The 6,287-nt window shown below is 32.0% G+C and overlaps 1 non-coding gene across 1 annotated transcript; it reads right to left on the bottom strand.

Moving 5' to 3' along the window:
• Positions 1-480: 480 nt before the first annotated feature.
• Trnas-uga (transfer RNA serine (anticodon UGA)) lies at positions 481-562 on the bottom strand. The gene has a single exon. It is a non-coding gene; the product is annotated as a tRNA-Ser (tRNA).
• Positions 563-6,287: the final 5,725 nt, after the last annotated feature.

Raw genomic sequence — 6,287 nt, 5'->3', positions numbered from 1 at the left:
TTTATGAAAAGTGCTTGTCATTTAAGTAGTTAGAAATATACATTTAGATTTAGCAATTTAATAGTTATGATTTAATTAAACTACATTAATACTAAACGGAGATCTGAACGTTTCCGTTTCAATAATGACAGTTCATAAGAAACAAAGTACTTGAACAAGACTAAATCTGGGAAACGGATCTATTAATTTGAAATCTCAGAAACTAAGAATTTACTATACCTAAGTTAAAGTGTACTTATGCAGTTAGTTTATGATTTTAATTTTAGCAAAATACAAAGAGATAATAAGATGTTAAAATCGTTTAAAATCACAAAATTATCTTTTAAGTTGGGTAAACTAATATAAAACAAACAAAGTGTATAGGGAGCCGAAAAATATGAATTTAAATGAGTTGAAATAATGAATAATACCATTATATTTATTTTGTTGCTTGAACTTTGCTTTGCACTTTGACCAAACAAAAATGAACCTTAAAAGAAACGCTGCGGATAGGATTCGAACCTATGCGGGTAGAACCCAATGGATTTCAAGTCCATCTCCTTAACCACTCGGACACCGCAGCTTATGTGCCCAATTCAACTCTTCTAAAAGCTATGAGAAACATCATAGGTCAATAGATAAGAAGTACGTACTTTTCAAGGATAATTTTTAATTTTCATTTACTTAGACAAAACTAACATGTACAAATTTGTATATTTTTCAAAATGTTCCTTATAAGGTTCTGACATTCTTTCAATGATTATCTAATTATAATGTTCTTCAAAGTAATGAAATATGAATTTTTTTATCATTTTACACAAAAACTCATTAAACTGTTTAAGCTCGTAGAAGTAAAATTATTGCTAAACCTAGTTCTTATTTCCTGACCCCCAAATTAAAAGGTCAAATAAATCGAAGTTCTACCTTGAACTTACGCTTGAGAACTTGATGAAAAATTGAGAATCAGAATTTAATCTATAGTTCTTACTTTTTGATTAACCGAGCCTTACAAAATTAGAAGCTTGTCAAGAAAATGGCCGTAACAGTTTTTTAAAAATAATTTAACTTTACTTCCGCAGCAGCCGCAGCCAAATCCAAGACCAACTGAGTCTAAATTTAACTTTCGCAAAAAAAAATCATTTATATGATAATTTGAGACTTCAATTCATATTGTAGAACAAGTTTTAAGGCTTTATATTATTGACTTAACTTTAAACTCTATTCTTAAACACAGAGTGTTTTTTAGAAGTGTAGTAATGTTAATGTTTTGGCCAAGAATTAAACTTCATTATAAAAATGTAATACCCGTGGGCCGTGGTGTATTACTATCATGCTAGAGTTTTTAGGTTCAACCCCTGCCTGTGTCAACGGGTACTTCCTGTTGCGAGAAATTGGCAAATTATCCAAGAATAATTCTTGTCATAAAAAATGCTTTAATAAATTTGTCGTTGGGATTCAGCATAAAACTGTAGGTACCCTCCACTCCTAAAATGACACACACAAGAATGGTTGAGAGTTGTAAGTTACAAGACCCTAGCTCTTTACTGTTGCGCCACCTATTTTCTTTTTTTCTATGTTAACAACTGTCAAAAAGACCAACACTGAATTGAAAACCAGAAGTTATAATAATTAATCCAAGTTTTACGGGGACTACGATACTAAATTTAGTTCTGTGACTCCCATCATCATGGTTAGTCATGGCCAAATTTAGTTCTTTTTTTATTCTGATTTGAAATCTTTCAAAATTATCTGCAAAGCATCACTTACCGAAAAAAACAAAAAAATAATAAAAATAAGATGAAGCTGGTACAAGTTTATTAAATTGCTCGTAGTGAGGAAGGTCAAGATGCGCAGCGCAGTCATAATAATAACAACGTAAACGTGATTGTTTTGCCTTTTAAATAAAATTTATTGTATAGCTTTTAATTGTGGTTTGTGGTGAGAGATTGTGGTTAAAATCTGGTTAACAATAATTATAGCACCAGAGCAAAAACAGAAACGTGCGGTTCATGGTTTATGATCAGAATTTAATTTATTTATTTACCCAGTGGCGTTATGGTGGTTTGATCATGGTATACAATCATAGCGACAGCAAATTATTTATTAATTTTTTTTTGCCACGAAAGTGATATTATCCCTTGAAATGGTTTGCAATTTACAATTTAAAAATAAGCTTTCACGCAAATTACGAGAAACATTAAGCTTCATGACAACAAGTGTTTATGGTTTAAGACGCGATCATACGAGTACAATCAGTATTATATAAAGTAATACGATTAAATTTTTTGTAGGGGCGGGCAGAGAAATCAATTCATGAATTATTTAGAAAACTTAAAAACAAAATAACGGTTCTATGGGGATACCCTGATGGAGAAATACAAACATTTTTCGGTTTGTTTTCAAAAACCTTGAATTTTTGACCAAACAAATTGTAAGAGACTACTGATATTGTTAGTAATACAAAAAATGGAAAAGATCCCTAACGCGTATCTGCTTAAAACCTTAGCTTCCAAGTTTAAAATCAATCGACCCAATGGTTTGGGCTGTAGGCACGAGGACATATAGACAGACGTACGGAATCGAAGGACCCACTTTTTTTACTTCTCTACCATAATGTCATGTTTGATTAAAATCCCGAGTTCGAAATTTTGTACGAATACAATACTTGCCATATAGTCAGTATTAGTCGTAAGTAAAAAAAAAGGCATTGATATCTTCAAAGTCAAAAATAGTGATCCATAACTGAAAGTGAAATCCTACTTCATGCTTTGATCTAATTTTGTGATCAGATATCCGTTTTAAGTTATTTGGGCATGATTTATTTTTATTTACCTCACAAAAAGCTTAATATTTCATATAACAATTAAAATGTTTAAGAACACAAAACATTATTTCACGAAATTAATAAACAAAAAATGTACGGTATCACATTTCAATACAAAATATAACAAAAACATCATCGTTGAACAAAACGATCAAAAGACTACTCCGCTCTAAACGACAAATAGTATAATTTAAATATGATGCTATGAGTTGCTTTATTTTTTTGATCTGATCTGGATAAGATCATTGTGATAACAAAACACTGCTAATATAAATTAAATGTTTTATATTTTAAGGTAGAATTTGTCAAGTATAACGCGATTATTATGATCGTCATAATGGATCGACAACGCAAACAATCGTTCAAGCGTTTCTGATGTCGTAACGCCTACGTGCATCATCGTAATGCATGCTCAGTGTTTTATTTATCTTCACTTTTAAAGCTGAAAAATTAATGACCCTGTATAAGATATAGTTCTTATTTCTGCCACGGATTGTGCACATCCGAAATTCCTAATTTTCTACGACTCTAACGCATGGTGATGTGGATTTCGGATTTAGAGCCCTTGTGGATCGCTTATTAGCATAGATCTGTAATTTTAATTTTTTCGTGAGTTATTGATGGAATGATTGTATCCAATTGTATAAGCTTTTAAGTTATGCACGAATATAATGTTGGAAGTAGTGGGTATCTAATAAATAATAACACAATTCCATTTGAATACATTTTCTTTTTTTCCCTCTTTTGTATTACTTCTTCAAACAAAGAAGGCGAAAACCAGACATCGTTTTCGCCCACATCATCCACTTAACAACAAAAGAAGTTGGATTTACAAAACCTGATGGCCTGTCATTCGCAAACAACGACATTAACCCAAAAACCACGTACTAAACTTATACTTTTTCGGGATAGTTGACACTGTTTCGGAATACAGTGGACACTCTTGGAGTTATGGTCGTTTACCTTCAGCACCTGGATGTCGACACATTTATGATTATTAAACACAGAAGGATGCAAAGTATTAAGTTTTTTTTATTCGGGATCAGAAATAAAACAATACTTTTTAACAGAAATAAGATATAAATAGTTCTATCACTTCAGCTTTTCAAAATATGTCCCTTTAAAAATGTTGACAATCAAAAACGGTTATTTTTAAAGACTTATCTAAAACATAAAATATTTCCTTACAATAAACTGTATGATGATATTGCAAAGTGCAAATCTTTCTCTTCTAGATACAATTTAAATACATCAATATAAAGTTTGGAGAAAACCTTGAATATGATACTTCCATAAATTTTAAAATATACATACGTCTTTAACTTTATTTCCAATTAAAACTTTTCTTTTAACTATTTGCTCGAGTTTTAAAACTAGCCGTTTTCATTATTATTTTAAATATACTTTAAAAACTTAATATAATTGTTTAGACAATAGATTCGTTACAAGAACAAAACTAACTTTCAAACCCTTTTCTAATTTTGTGTTGAAAAACGTTTAACCATAAATGGTTTACCTTATCTTTTAGATTTTTGTAAGACAGGTGAAAAAACCCACGAATATCAAATCGACAACCACAATTTCATCATCGATTTCCGCATATGGCAGAATCTACAGGACGAGCTGTATAGAGCTATGTCTAGTATAGTCATTCCTGACAAACTTGACAGCTCATGCAGGATGACTATGGAGAATTAACGCTGCTCCATAAACAACTTAACAGAACCTTTAGTTGTCAAAAAAGCCATTAAGCCAGTAATGCTCTGTCATGCGATTTCTTTAACATCGTACTTGAAAGAATAGTGCAGAGCTCCCACGTCAACACTAGAGGACTATCTTCCAAAAGGCTTCCCATTTACTAACATATGCTAATGACATTGACATAATCGGAAGAACTCAGCCTGAAAGAACCTACAACACCGACTGGTCAAAACGCCACCATTGACAGACGTAACTTTTAGGTAGTTAAGGACTTCTTTTACCAAGGTTTCGCTATAAACGCAGAAAATAACATCAACGCTGAGATCAAACGAAGAATTATTATTGCTAACCGCTCTTTCTTTGGGTTCAAGGAATTCAGTAGCAAATCTCTTCTTTGAGCGACCAAAGTGTTGCTATATAAGACCCTTATCATCCCTGTTCTGCTATCCGGTGCAGAAACTTCTGTGGTCGTTTCGAGAGAAAAGTTCGTGGAGTGATCTACGGTCCCGTAGGCATAAAAGGTGAGTGTTGGAGAAGATGGAAAGACGACCTGTACAGCGACGTAGATTTAGCCAAAAGGGTAAAAGTACAACGATAATAGCGACAATAGCGTAAGACCGCGTATCATGTGACGCTCAGAAGTGGAAAGTGACTTCACCCAACTTAGAGTGCGAAACTGAAGATATCCAGGTATGTAGATGGGGAAGTTTGTTGGGTAAGGCCTCAGTTCACACAGAATTATAGTGCCACCTTAACTAAGTTTAGCAGATGATATCTTATATCTTATGAACATTTTACGAATTATATATAAAATAATATAAATATTTCAACTGAATACTGAAGGGAGGGTTTATAAATTTGTAAAACCCTCATTTAAAAAGTAATACATCAAAAACCTGACGTCATAAATTAATTTTGAAGTCGGATTTAAAATAAGGAAATCAAAACCCATTGCCAGTAAGAAAAATAGGCTAAAGCATTCCGCAGTCGAAGAGTTCGGCTAAAGAAAGAATATCTGAAGCTGACAAAACGTCTAAAATAGGGAATTCCTAGAAGTACGGGTGCAATACTCGTCAAATTGTTTAAAAGAGGAGTACATTATATCTTCTTCATTTTAGAGCACTGTTTCAAAAGATTTATTTTAATTCTCATTTATTTCGAAGAAAGATTCTTTAACACTAACACTTTAAGATTTCAATTTTTTAGTGAAAGTTGCTATAAGAACTTGAACTGTCACAGTGGTTATCAAAGAATTAAGATCAATTAAAAGTATTGCTTTCTATATTTCTTTTACATAATAGGTTACTTGGTTTTCCTTAATAAATAGATTAAGTTATGGTACACTGGCTAGATTTTGCATTTGGTTTTATATTATTATGAAACTTAAAAATGCTTTCTCACTTAATTACCAATTATGTACACCCAACTATAACAATAAATATCTACATCCAAAAAAGTTAACACAAAATTTATAGTTATAACCCATCACTTCATCTTCAAGTCGTTGTACTGATGGCGTGCACTTAAGTCTGACAAGCTATGTTTATAGCGAAAGTCAAAATCCGGGGAAACACCAGAAAAATAAAACTCACATTATTAGGTAAGTAAAACGGCATGACTTGAAGTCTCTCCATCAGTGTGACATAAGACCCGTTTTTGATGCCAAAAAAAAGAATCCAAAATAAACAAAAGGTCAATGAATTAGGAGAGTCAAATCATTTATCGTCCCACTCACAAAATTTAAGTGAAAAATAAATGAGCTACTTCAAAAAAAAGATTGTTT

The sequence above is a fragment of the Eupeodes corollae genome, chromosome 2 (genome assembly GCF_945859685.1).
Source record: "Eupeodes corollae chromosome 2, idEupCoro1.1, whole genome shotgun sequence".
NCBI lineage: Eukaryota > Metazoa > Arthropoda > Insecta > Diptera > Syrphidae > Eupeodes > Eupeodes corollae.
The sequence above is the reverse complement of the archived record's forward strand: the minus strand, read 5'-3'. Positions and strand labels throughout refer to the sequence as shown.